This window comes from Patagioenas fasciata, chromosome 2 (assembly GCF_037038585.1).
Source record: "Patagioenas fasciata isolate bPatFas1 chromosome 2, bPatFas1.hap1, whole genome shotgun sequence".
In the NCBI taxonomy this organism is placed as follows: domain Eukaryota; kingdom Metazoa; phylum Chordata; class Aves; order Columbiformes; family Columbidae; genus Patagioenas; species Patagioenas fasciata.
Window position 1 is genome coordinate 17,019,593 of NC_092521.1, and position 14,318 is coordinate 17,033,910.

The 14,318-nt window shown below is 39.9% G+C and overlaps 1 protein-coding gene across 7 annotated transcripts in view; it reads left to right on the top strand.

Annotated features, from left to right (window-relative positions):
* The window catches only part of TRPS1 (transcriptional repressor GATA binding 1), a 216,033-nt gene that overhangs the window by 22,914 nt on the left and 178,801 nt on the right, over positions 1–14,318 (top strand). The window contains exon 2 of one of the 7 annotated variants that reach the window (XM_071803843.1): positions 1,800–2,000. The exons of the other annotated variants lie outside the window; for them this stretch is intronic. The gene's annotated coding sequence lies outside the window, so the exon portion shown is untranslated. The remainder of the gene's footprint in view (positions 1–1,799; positions 2,001–14,318) is intronic. 7 annotated transcript variants of the gene reach the window in all.

Here is a 14,318-nt window from a genome sequence, read left to right on the forward strand (position 1 = left end):
ACATTTAGTTGCAGCTGACATCTTTTAGTAATTATTTCCTGAGTTGTCACGTTTCAGAAATACAGTGAAAACATAAAGAATTTATTTTAACCTCTTTGCATGTGTATTTTGAAGATTTTGGCCTGCCAATTTTAATTGCCATAAAAACTGGTGATATATAAGTTGCTGTAATTAAAGTCTGTATCCATGTAAATAACCATCAGTGCGAGTAGTGCAAGGAATTTGAAATACACCATGTACCTGTTCCTCTTTGCCATCTGAGGAGTTTTCACAAAAACATGTTATTTCATTAAATCAATACCGTGTTGCATTTATCGGGTGGTGTGCAGCAGAAATGTTAAGTGCTTTTTTCCAGATCACGTAAATGTTTTTGTATTTTCCAAATATCCCCTATAGCTGGGGTATTATATTGAGACAAGTTGATAGTATCTTCTTCCTTCCTCATTCTGAAATCCTGAGCAGATTTTTGATCCTGATCTTCAAATTCTGGGACCTGCAGGGGGTCAGACAAAATTACTTATGTAACATGAGTGCAAATGCTGGGAGGGATTGAGTCCAGCCTGGAGCTCTGAATGTCTTGAGCGAAGGCTGTGGAAAGAAGGATGTATGTTCATATTCATTCATTAGAGAGCATTAAGAAAATAAGACCAAATCTAGAAGACCTCTTGTAATTAATAATGGTTTTTGCTGGAATAAAATCCACCCCTGACTTCTCCAGTGCCTCTTGCAATAAAAACTGGAAGATACTATCAGACTGAAGGACCAAAGCTTTACGCTCCATCTACCCATGGGGTAAACCAGTGCCAGATTAAGATCATGGACTACCAAGAAGAAGGATTCAGCAAGAACTATTAAAATAAAAAACCATGAAGTTGTCACAGCTGTGTCCTTTTAAAGTCGACGCCAAAAAGACTCTTGCCAAGTTGATGAAGGGAGATGACTTACTGATGAAACCCAGGGCAAAAGAGATAAGCCATAAAATTGTGTTACATTTCTGTTTGATAGAGTGACTTCTTTTGATAGCTTACAGGGAGAACCAACCAAAAAAATGCAACGAGTGACATACGTTGACAGTGAAAATGATAAATTACACGGAAATTTGATTGTGCTGATTCCTCTGGGTTTTGGAGCCTGCATTTTGCTATTTTTGATAAGGAATTATGAAAATTGGTCAAAATACACCAAAACTTAATTTAACTGAAATAAAACTCCTTGAACTACTGGGTAAAAAGGTAAACATAAACTGATAGTTAATTTCTAATAGTGTTCCGTATTAGTAGCATTTGGATATGGACATGGGGAAAAAAATACTTGGTTAGACTTTCAGCGTGCAAATGGGCTTTTATTTTTAGAGAAAAGCATGCCAAAGATAGGATTCCCACTTGTGGAAGGACGTTCCCAGGTGGTGTGGGCCAGTTCATCACCTTTAAATCTGGTTTATATGTGGTATGGCTAGTTTTTGTGTATATTTTACACATATTTATGATCAATGTGAACTAATAACTACTTTTCTAGCCTGAACTCCTGTGTAGCACAGTGCATCAAATTCCACCCAGAGCGTAGCTTCTGCTGTGTAATACAAAAGCTGAATATCATTAGCATATCTTACAGAAGTATAGTTTCAAAGCATTTTAATGACAAGGAAAGCATTATAATCCTCCCCTGCATGTTATTTTATGAATCAGTTTGCTTGCAATAATGATTTTACTTTTCTGAAGAGAGCACTTACATTTCCTGGCAGATAGATTGTTTTCTCCTGATTTTTTTTTTTCTTCTCTCTCTCTTTTTTTTTAAAAAAGTCTTTTTAACCCCTCCCTCCTTTATGATATGGCTTATGTTCCTTCACCCACACTGTTCCTGGTGGTTTTGCTTCCCCTGAGCGCTGATGGGGAGGATGGCGGATGTTCAGGAGCGCGGTTGTGTGGGTGGGCGCAGCCCGGGACAGCACGTATGGCCTCTGCCCAAGGACCTTCAGTGTGCTCAGCAGTAATAAGGAGCAGGTAATGGTTTGATTTGGACTCTGCTGGAGGTTTTTCAGGTGTGTGACCCTGTCCTGGTTTGAGTGGGATTAGTGCTGGTACAATTCCAGCACTGGTTGAGTTTACAAAGGGAGATGCAGAGACGGGAGCTGGCCTGGAAACATACTGGAGAATGCTCTCCAGAGAGGTCAGCTTTTTAATCCAAGCATGAGCCACCACTGAAAGGGACAGTCCGACTGGCCTCCTGCCAGCCCCGGGGCAGGAACAGGGCATTTTTGGCCAGGGTGTGGGTACAGAGCAGGGCAGCGCAGGCTGGGGTGAAGGGAAGGGCAGGGCTCCTTCAGGACCAATGTAGTGTAAGCCCATCATGACATCGCACCCTTGGATCCCAGCTGCTGGATCACTTTCTGCTTGACTCAATCACCACTCTGCTTCCACTGAGAAATGTCACCAAGCTTTTACTTTGAAGTCCATCAGGGTTGCCTTCTCCTCTGTGCTGTACCTACTTAGTGGGGGAAAACCTGAATCTCCACATTTTTCACAAGCAGAAACAGAAACTCCAATATATTACCTGGAAAAAAAAAAAGGCTTAATGGGGTATGTCAGACAGAAATTAGATAATGGAAAGACCTGCCAAATCAAGGATAATCGAAGAGCCGTGCTTATAGCAAGCAGTATGTACCATAAATACATACATGCTTAAATGCATTTCAGTGTAGCAGAATAGAAGCAATAGTGGTATATCATGCTGTTGTGGAAAAAGAAGAAACTTAGAGCAAATGGCCTGGTGTTTACACAGATAAATCAAAATAATGTGTGAAGTTTGGTCAGGCCCTAATGAACCCCATAAAATGCTTTTTAGGAATTGTAAGGGTTGCATTGGTCAGTTTAACCATAAGGCTTCTGTGTATAGCTGTCTGTTGCCATCTTTATTTTTGCATTGTGAATTATGTGAAAACAGAGGTGTTGCAACAATCTAGGGATGTGGGGCGGCTCCAAGAGTGATCAGGGAGATGGGTGGCATTCTGTCCTCCTTGGATCTGAGAAAAAGTTAAAATTTTCTTCAGCAGAGAGAACAGCAGTCATCACCTTTTATCTATTTAGTTTCATACCAATAGATATAATTCAGGTAAAAACTACATCATTTGTAATTTTAACAAGTGATTTATTTTACCAAAAAAATCCACAAAAAAACAGTCTTTTTTATCTTTTGATGACCAGCACGGTGTAGTGTCAAACTACTTGAATTCTCTCCAGATGCATCGTATCTGCAGACCTCTGTCACACTCAGACTTTGTGTACAATTCACTGAAAGTCAGTTGACCTGAGTATTTTTTTCCACTGTTAAATGTAGCTCCGGTTAGGTTGCCCTGGCAAAGCAGAGTGGGCAACCCTGGGTACGTCTTTGGCAAACCTACGTAGAGGCCTCAAGGATTGCCTTCTCGTTGCCTTTCTCATGACTAAATTACAAGAAGAACTGTACAATGCCTGTTTGGGGTATGGCACAGTCACACGTATAAAGGACTAGTAAGACAGATAGTAAGGGTGGAAGTGGCTTCTTTTTGACAAAAAACTTCGATACTGGTAATGTTACGGTTAATTCCTTCTGCCTAACTAAGAAATATTATATATCTTGTTGTATTTTCTTTGGAGGTGGAAAATATTGTCTTTTTAAGACTCTATTGGCCTTAAAGGAAATGCAGAAAGTCACTATGAAAATACATATTTATTTTATAAGGGATAGATACAAGGAACAGCCTTTTATCCATCTGCTTTTGAGGAAACAGTGCCCTTGGTGTGTACGTTTTTAAGGAACAGTGGTAAGGCTATGCATACCCTGAAAAAGTAGATTCATGTACGTTGTCCTGAAGTTCTGTGGGAGTTGTGAGCAGTGAGTAGCTCTTTGAACATCAACCACAATGTGTAATCCCTTTTATAAAGTAACCTACCTTCATCCTAAAAGTAGGTAGGTTTCTTTTTGCTTTGACTGCATCTGGTGGAAGGATGTTTCATAGCCTCACTGCTTTGTCAGTTAAAACCCTTCCTTCTTATTTTCAGCCCAAAGTTAGTCATGGCTATTGCATTTGTTCTTATGCCAACATGATCTGAAGCTTTTCCCTCCCTAATGTTACCTGCTGCTAGCAATTGTGTTACTAGTCTAAATAAATTGCACCTCCCTTGCTCATATAGAAAAGAGTCCCATCTTCTGCATCTTCATTAATTTCAGTTAATATTTATTGAACATGATAAAGACATTTCTTAGGCAGTGTCACCTGTAACATATACAGTGACATTACTACTTATCTGTTTCTGCTAAAATTCTTATCTGGATGTTATAAGGTCCTTTGGAGTGTGATTTAGATAGATTTATAATTGTGGTCAACTAGTATTTTTTTCTCCTGTTCATTTAGAGTTAATAAGGTCCCAGGGATTGTTGTTTCAGAGCATGCCTCTTTCTTAGTAGTTTTCATTCCAACTCATAATACAACTTTGCGTAGTTTTCTGTATGGTATCTCAGTACTTCTCCATATTGAAGACAGCACAAAACTTGTTCATCCTCCAGTTTCCTTAGTTATTTCTGTATAAACTCACCTGAGTATTTGTCTTGTTAGATCATCCATGTTGCAGCTGTTGGAAATGAGACTTTGGAGCTTGATGGACTAGTTCAAATGGAAAGAAGTGACCTGAGAATAACGTAGTAGAATTTCAGTCTCTGCCTTGTCATTTGACCTCAAAACCAGACTCACTTCTTGATGAGTATTACTAAACCACTATAAACATAGCCATGATATGGCTGTTTTGGAGTTGGAGTGCAGTTAGTATATGATGCTGCTTTTCTGAGGACACAAACGAATCTATAGTAGGAGACACTTTCCACTCTTTAACTACTTGTCTAACTGGAGGACTGGACCGCCTCTCTTTTAATGATTTATTATTTTATATAAGGAAAAAAAAAAGGTGAAATAATAATGAAAAAGTGGCTTTATAAACCAGAGCAGAAAGTGTCTCTTTAATATTACTGCAGTGTGGAATGCTGATAGGAAGCATAAGCGAGCAACGAGCAGTTGCCGTACATCTCTTGCAGGTCAGGCACCGCAATCCTGATCTGCTGGATGGCGCACATTGCACTTCGTCTGTTCACTTGGGTTTCTACTGATGGAGTCCAAAGTGCGTAGGAGAATGGTGCCAAACCAGATTTTCTGACATGTAGTCAGGATGTTGGCAGGGTGTGCAGTTGGAGCCGGGAGCTGCAGAAGTGTATCCCACAGTTTAGATGTACCCACGATCCGATGTTGGATTTTTCTCATGTAGCAAAGCAAGTAAATGCCAAGCTGTCTGCTTCAGAAAGGCTGTGTTACCACAGGATCTTATGCTGGTAGACTGTTGTTGATTAATCTTTTGAGTATTGTTTGAGAATTAATTTTCTATCAGAGCATTTTAATAATTTTCTCCCTTTAACTCTTGTATATTTGTAATTACAGGAAGCAATTCAGCTGACAGTGTAAAGAAATCCTTGCCTAGTGCTTTCTTGTGGGTTCACTGTTTACAGCTTGCACAGCATTGCTGTGGCGGTATGAACTTGCACAATGGTCTTCCTTTTTTTGCTCATCTTGACGTGTAAACCATTGACATTTCCTCACGTCTTGAATCACAGTTACAGTGCTCACGTGCAATCTTTGGGATAGCTTAAGACATATTTTCTTTGATGCCCCGTGCAAGGAATGAGTTGACTCGTGGGTCTGTGAATTCATGGCAAAATGTGGGGATTTATAAAAAGTTATTAGAAGCTGGTTACTGGTATGAAGGACACAGGTTAACTTGAGGGGCCTGCATGTACAATAAATGTGTGCACTTGCCGAGTGAACAAAAGCCCTAGACTTTGCCTGCTCTTACTATAGCTAAAACAAAAGATGGTATATTTTTTCTTTTCTCAAACCTTTTACAGTGAATGTGAGCAAAATCAACAGGTATGGCAATGTTCCTATTGTTTCTATTCCCCACACCTGTCTTAAAAGAAAAAATGGTGTTTCTTTAAATCCAAACAAGTCTTAACTCTACCTGTGATGAGTGAACCACCGGGCCTGGAGCATGTAGTGTTTATTCCACTACCTGCTGTAGACTTGCTGGTTCTTAGAGTTTTACATGGTGTCTCTGTTGCAATTTTAATATTTTTTAGGAAGTTTCTGAAGTCCAGTCTCTCTATAATGCATCTCCCCCCGCCTCACCCATCTTGTGTCTCATTCTTCTGTATTTCTGGTGATTTACAGTAATGATTCAGGTCAAAACATGATGAGACATTAGGCATCGGTATGTCCAGCTGTTAGAAAGATGCAAGGGAGATGGTAATTTTAGAGACTAATCAAGTGTCTGTTGCCCAGATTACAGTGTACTGTTGAATTACACAACTACCCTTTAGCTCAGATACCAGTAGCGTTCTACGTAGAAAAAAATCAGTTTGGGCAAAGGAGCCACGTGTTTTTCCTCTGGAATTTGGAGTTTCTGAGCCCCCAGTATTCTCCACGTTTGAGCTGGGGAGGCAGAGCAGCCGGTCTGTGCTTTGGTTGCGTTGTGGGTGCCTCAACACGGATGTACCTGCAGCTCCGCCGGTGCCATCGCTGGTGTGGGAGCGCGTTGCTCTGCTCACTGACAGCGCTACCACCTCCGCGCCCAACCTTTAATTATGCCGAGTGCTGTGAGCATAATACAGACTTATTCATAGGGTTGAAGTGAGACAAGCGTGCCATCTTGTGAGCAGGCAAAATGGGAACAATATGTAGGTTTTGCAGTGTGTGGATGAAGAGCCATTGTTACGGGTGTAGATGTTAGGTGTTTTTGTTTCGGATTCAAAGGAGATCCAGAGCTGCAACAGCTTGGTGTGTAATAGGATGGGAAATCAAATCTGTGCTTTAGATCTGGGAGTCATAAAGAGTGATTATTTTTCTATTGATGGGCCAAGACCTATCAAGATGCTGTGGGATTTAATGATATAAAAGATTGTTTTTTGTTTTAAAAAGGAAGACTTGGATCTATGTTTGGTTCGAACAGTAGGTTCTCGTGATGGAGAGGACCCAAATATCAGCTGCTTCACAAATACATTACTTCTGTTTATCGCAGTCTCTGTTCCTTAGGTCTTGTATGCATATATATGCTCATCTTGTTATCTACATACAAATGGTTGCACGAATGTCTTATGACATTAAGATTTTTATCTGTGTGATCTTGGGCTGTTCTCATTACTCACAAGAAGAGAAGCCATGGAGAAGTTATGAAGATAATTTCTAATTCCTCTCATGTGTTCTTTCAATATACACTGCTCAACAAAAGAATTGTTTAAGAGATGCTTAAATTTAATTGGCTTTAATTTCATCTCTGTCTTCTTGTAAAGCAAGGCATTTCTGCAGCATAAACCCAGTTGTACCAGATTTCAGGGGATAAGAAATTTATAGCTAAACCTAATCTCTAAAAAATGGCTATATCTATTGTGAAACATTCTCTACAGAATTACCACAGTTTTTGAGTCCTTTATTAGTTAATCAAGTAATTTTAGAAGCTGGATTCTCTCCTGACCACTAATGGTACAAAGATCGCTTTTGCGGCCTTATGTCTTGTGGTTTATCAGATCGAACTGTTACAGGAGTAATTATTTACTCTTGACTAGTCCTATTTTGGGAAGAATCTGCACGCTGATGTGTGGATGAAACATTTATCTCTTGGGTTGTTTGAAATAACAATTGTGGATGTTCTGAAGCTATTCCTAGATTGGAAAATTAGAAGCAGCCCTAGCTTGGGTTGATTGGCATGGGGAGAGCAAACAGCAACAGATTATTGATTGGGCAGCAGCTAGCTGAGCAGGATGACACCATCTATACTCAGTCAACTGGTTTACATTTAGCAGTCCTTTTATTCAGTTGTGGTTATCTTGCTCCATCTGTGTTGGACTCTCAGCTTCTCCACCTAATTGGCTGTGTTAATTTGTAGCCCGCACCTTCAGATCTCAGGTACATCCCAAATTCCTTTGCACAAGTTGCAACATTACTTCAAAGAAGGTGCTGTTGTAGCCTCTGCAAATAATTTTGGGACTTTTTTTAGACTCCAAGATGCCAGTGAACCCAGAAGTTGCTTTAATAAGTTGCTTTCTTTATAAGTGAAAATACAGCGTAAGCTTTCCATTTTTGTGGGATATATCCCCGTGCAACAAACCAGCCCTACACATCACTGCTGGATATTTCTTAAAACTGGTGAGGTACCAGGTTGGGAATTGAGGTGACAAGAAGGCAGCTCTGAGGAGGAAAACAGGAACAATGCGGTAAGGCTCGCTTGTGCATAGGGGATTTTTGAGAATGAAAGTAATAGCGTAATCTGTGGTTATACCTCGATGTAACATTTTTTAGAGAAGTTCTGTTTTTTTTTTTTTTTTTTTAAAGGAACATTTAGATGTGTTATTGTTGGAAAAGAGTTATAAAAGAGATATAAAAAAGAATTAGTGTCCAGCTCATTTCAAAGTGTATCTTCAGTGGGAAAAAACAACTGCTCTATGCTGACTGCAGATTTCTGTTCAACTCCTGTTGGTAGTTTTAATGCCTGTCTCTACATTGCAGAGTGCAGATTCTGCAACCCGTGCCGTCCTTGCGTTTGTGGAAAGTACATACTCAGCTCTCAGAAAAAGAAATCAACTTTTAAAACTTTTTGTATGTTTTTCATGATCCTGGCAGATTGCCAAGGTTTAAATTAAATTTCCGATGTCTATATGGTCAAGGCTAATGTGAGGGCTTTTGGCACTACCTTTTCATGCAATAAAGAGTCAAAGCCAGTAGAGTAAGAAATCTTCTATCAAAAGCTGAAAGCTAGATTCATAAAATCACTTATGCAGGCATTATGAGATTTTCCCATGGAAAGTTTATGTGGGAGTTGGGCAAAAACTGATTCAAGAACATAATTATTTGCACTATATATATTCATCCAGCAGTCAACAGGCTGACGCTGGCACCCCTTGCCAGTTTTAAAGGAATGCCAGCGCTTACTGCATGAAGCTGCTGCTAAGCCACATCAGCAGAGTCTCAAGGAGTCTCCTTATTCTGCACCCTCCTTCCCCATCTCTGACCAAAACTGAAATGGGTAAAATAGAAATAATATTTCTCAGTGAATATGTGCATTAGATTTTTACAATGCTCTGAAAAATGCTTCTCTATTGTAAAGCAGTACGGTGGAGGCATTATGAGAGTAGCTTTCGCATTGGCATTTCACTTCATTCCTCAGCTCAAAAATAAACATAAATAAGAGATAAAAAGGGCAAATAATAGACAAACCACTCACAGTGAATCCGTTTACATTTGCTTTGGTCTTTTTTTCTTTTTTTAATTTTACTTTGTTGTCTCTTAAGAAAGTGACTTAATGTTTCTGAGCCTGCATGAGGACCATATGATATGTGCTGCAATAGAGAGCCTTTCCTAGTTAATAGGGATGATTCCAAAGGCAAGGTAATTCACTACTGCTTTGGCTAGAGCTAATATTGGGCTGCAACGTCAGTTCTCTAATTTCTGACAAATCGCCAAGATTTCTTGAATAGGCACAGCTTTCTGTTTTGTGTAGGGAACACACAATCCACTCTTTTGTTGTGGTTGCCACTGCTGTTGTTTCTCCCCCATTCACAATGGAGAGTGGGGTTATTTGTGCCGAGTGGAAAATCAGTGCCAAAATTCTGACTTGCTTATATTTAATGTGATGTTAATTTTTGTGATAGCCGTAAAGGGTATAAGAGATTTTGTAATACAGATCCCCCTGTATCCTGACCTCCAAGCCAAGAGGGCATATTGGTGATGAATGATTTATCTGTCACAGGCATATCAAGATGAGAGTTACTGGATGATTCAACCCAAATGTACAGAAACTGTTTATATAGAGATTGCCAAACATTTTCCACTTATTTTCTTTTTATCTAAATTCTTGAATATATTACTAAATAAAATAATCTGTGTTTGGAATGTATGGCTGTGGGATATATGGAAACTCACAGCATGTGGGGGGAAGAGTTAGAATAGGGAAATATAATAGTTTTGTAAACTTTACGTGAATATAGGTACATCATATATAGACTCAAGATTCAATTTGCTGATCAAAGCCTCCAAATAACTTTGGATTTAATAATGTCAGCAATGAATGCTAATATATGGAAATTGAAAAGCATAGAGCAACAATAGCTAGCCACGCTTACCTGTAATACCCTGCAGCATGTAGATTTACATTTTTTTGTTTGGTTTTCAAATTGCAGTTTGGAAAATGTGTGTTCTTTTTCCCTTCTCCCATACTTCTGAATGTGGGTTCTCCTGAGCAAGCTTAGACAAGATTCAAGCTAAACAATAGGGCAACATCAGAACCTTTGAAGGCTCAGTTTGGATAGGTACCCAAAGCCATAATCTGCTTTGATGTACATGGGCTCAACTCCTGTTGCCCTTGGTTGCCCTCTCTTACCTATGTAACTTGTGTCTGGAAATCCTTGCCAATTTTTTTCTAAAAACAAAAAAAGAAAAAACAAAAAAAACCCCGTTTTTGCAAACTCATGTTCATCTTGGTTCTAGTCTGGCTGGAAAAATACTACAATAGTTCCCTCTCTGGTGATGATTTAATATTGCTGTTTCAGGTCCAGGCTGCAGACTTCTGCCTCCTTCCCACGCTTTAGTTTTGATTCAGCTGAAATTTCAACCCTGTTTCATTTTTTCTTCCCTTCCCCTCTGCTTCAAAACAAAATCATTTACCATTTTATGGAATGCTAGCCAAAATCATCTTCTTTCTCCCTTCCATCTACTCCCTTTCTCCCAAATAATATTTGATTCCATTTGACTAAAGTTTTGGGCAAGAGAACTTTGATGCCTTTCGTATCGCAGGCCTCACCTGGCAGAGAGGAACAGCACATCTCAGTCTCGCTTCTCTCAAAGTCAGTGGGGCTTTTGCCATTATCTTCAAGGGAAATACGACCAGTCCATTGTATTCTTAACATAAAAGAACAAATGGGTCACTTCTTGTATCCATACCTGATTGCTCTTGCCTAGGAGCCAGATCACCTTCATTTCACTCTCTTCATCTGAAGGTAGCACCGTGCTTGCTCCTGCCAATACACTGGACTCAGATTCACTTCTGAGTCATTTGCAAACCCTAAACTCTGTCTTCAAAGGACATTGGGATTACAAAGAACATCGAGTTTACTCAGGTTGAAAAGAAATTGAAACATATGAGATCACCACACCTACTAGAAGAGTCTTGTAAAGACAGTGGGTGTTTACCCTAAAGACAGGATGAATAGGGGGGGTGTGATAGATGTGCCCACAGCCTAGAGGATCTTTGATTCTTGGTAGTACAAGATTGAGGGGAAACTCTGCTCCATTAAGGAGAAGCAAATTCAAAATGCTTAAAATATTTGCTCTTTTTTAGATCATAATTAGATTGTAAAGTAGAGCTGTAAGATATCACTGCTACTAGGGTCGTCATTAATGTTCAGGTAGATATTGGACACTTTTATTGGAAGTGGAGATATACAGACTTATTTAACAACAAATTGTGGAACGTGAGAGATAATTAAGGGCTATAAACCCTTGTACTCTTCAGAAAGTAAGCCACTGTCTAAGTGTTGAGGATTAGGAGCGATTTATTTTTCACAGAAGTGGGTGATTCTGTATCTGTCCAAAGGCAATTGAACCTTCTTTGAAGGATCTGGTGTTGGCTGCTCTCCAAAGCAGAACACCAGACTAAATGGACCTCTGGCCTCATCTAATAGGGAATATTCTACAATCCTATAAAGTATAATGACAGCAAATTAATAGAATAACCAGAAGATTCAATGGGGATGGCAGGGCTCTCGTAGGAGGTGTCGGTCCTGGCAGAAGTCAGTTATTTTATTGCAGTAAGCAAATCAGGCTGGATTCTCTCTGTGGTGCAATAACAACAGATTGGGGAGCATGCAAAGCAGCATCAATACATAAAAATTAAACTACTTCTGATACACAAAGCTGAGTTTAGATAAATGCAGAACAGAGACAAAGGCACAATATTCTCTGAACGTGTGGCCTTTTTATGCTGTTTTGGAGACTAATTTACATACAAATAAAATGTCAGCTTATCCCATAACTGTCATGATAAATTGGAGCATTTAGACTTTTGCATGAGGTGCTCTTTCTGTACCTTTTTAAATTACATGATCTTGGCCTTTTGCCAGGCTCTAGGGTGATGCTCTCTCTACTGAAATACATACAGGAGAGGGATATGGGCCTGGACATCCAGGTTCAGTCATTAGCTAAGAGCCCTGCCTTCATGTCACCTGAAAAACCTTGAGTTTTGCATGCTCTCTGTAAATAATTTTATTTATCTGTAAAATGGCACTCATACTAGTTTTCCTGTTTTGCGAGGTTGTTTGTGATTCAATAGGTTGTCCTGTTTACAGAGTATTTTTAGATGCTTGTTTGGAAGTCAGTGCAAAGGGAATCTTTGCCCTCTTGGGCTCCCCCATCCTGGATGGATGGCAGTGGGTCTGGTAGGAGCAAACTCTCTGCAGCAGCCTAGTAAGAAATGCAGGGCAGCAAACTGCTGTGTTCAGGCACCTTTAAATAAAAACAGTTTTAGAATTCTTCATTTTGGTTGCAAGATACTGTACTATGCTACCCTATGTCACCTCTTTAGACAAATTACCTTTTGAATTCAATTTCTTCTGAAAGTATCTGCATGATTGCCCCGGTAGGGAGCTTTAAATGAAATAAGTGCTTAGAAGTAGGCTCAAACAACCTATTTTGAAATACCACTCCTAAACTCTCTGAAATGACCAAGTGTCTATTTTATACCCCTAGAAAAGGTTAGATTTATTTCAGTGGCTAGATGACTACTAATCTATGCTGTGCTCTGAAGCATATGGTAATAGAAAAAATGATTTTGAATTAATATGATGTGAATTAGTAAGAGATTTGGTGAGAGTTATTTGAAGGTGATGATTCTTTGTAGCTGAACAGGATTTAAGATGTCCAGAAGTGCACCTTAAGAGATTTGAGAATGATCAATGTTGCCAAAGTGAATTTAAAAGGGAAGCTTGAGCAGACTGCAGCTTGTTTTTCACTTATTTCTTTGTTGTAAAATTTGTGGGAGAAAAATTGCAAAAAGCTCTTGGCAAAGTGGTGATCAGGGACCAAACTGAATAGTTTGAAAATGCAGAACAGGAAGAGAGGAGGTGAAAAAAACTTTTTGCTGTAGCACTGCTCTAATAGTATGACGGTATAAGGCATGATTTTCTGCTTGCATTTTCTAGGTTGATGAAGCTATCATAATTTCAGTGGAGCATGCAGAGTGTAGAGTATCAAGCAGATACATTTTGACCAAATACGAAGTCTGATCCTGCCAAATTACACTGATACTAGGAAGCATGTTCTACTGTAAGCAATTTCAGCTTAAAAAGTCTTTAGGAATTAGTTTGTTTCTTGCTTAGAGCCATGATGTCCCCTGTCATGTGTGGTTTATTTGAAGACATTTGTGCCAAAGGAGGGGGAAGTGGTCTTGTTGAAGAGGGAGTTGCTTGTCGTGAAGCTTCTTCTGCCCTCTGATGCTTTAGCGCCTGATTCTGGAGTTCCTTACACAAAAGGGGTTGTTCTTCTCTTCCCTTCCCTTCTCTTCTCAGCAGGGAAAGGTTAAGACCAGGTATTGGTTGTTTCAGGCAGGTTTGCGCTGAGAACCACAAGCAAAGCTGGGAGAGAAGCATCGTGTGTAACTGTGCTGGGCTGGAGATGGTGGGGATGTGAAGCTGTACACATCTCATTTCTGTCATTTCACCGCTCAAGTATCCACAGGGGAAGGTTGAAAGATGGGAGCTTCAGCTAGTCCTATACCACTGTGCCTGAATCTGAGGGTAGTTTGCATCTAATGTAGTCTAATTTTCAGTGAAGGCAGCAATTTCACCTGGAGTTTCCAGTGTATTTACAGGTTGTTTTCTTTTTTTTTTTTTTAAACGTTTAAGTTAGAAAACATGTGCGTCTTGGAGTTGAGGGCTGTCCTGATTAGCTTGTTAACTTTGTGGTTGTGCTGGGTGCAGGTCTGGGCCAGCCCGGCTGTGGGGTGGCTCCCGGCGACAGGGCCACCGCAGAGACAGGTTCCCAGAAATCTGCTCTCTCAAGACAGGAGCTTTGTGGCTCCAGAGCTCCGTGTGCCTTACAGCTGCGCCATCGATACACGGAGAGCGGGGAGAAGGCTCCAGATCGGTTAGAACTTTACGTGCTTGATAGAAGCTGACGCTTTGAACGCTTAAGGGTTTTTTATATAAAGCACAGCAGACAGTCTTTGTAGCCTATTTATGTGTAATAAGCTGGGGTT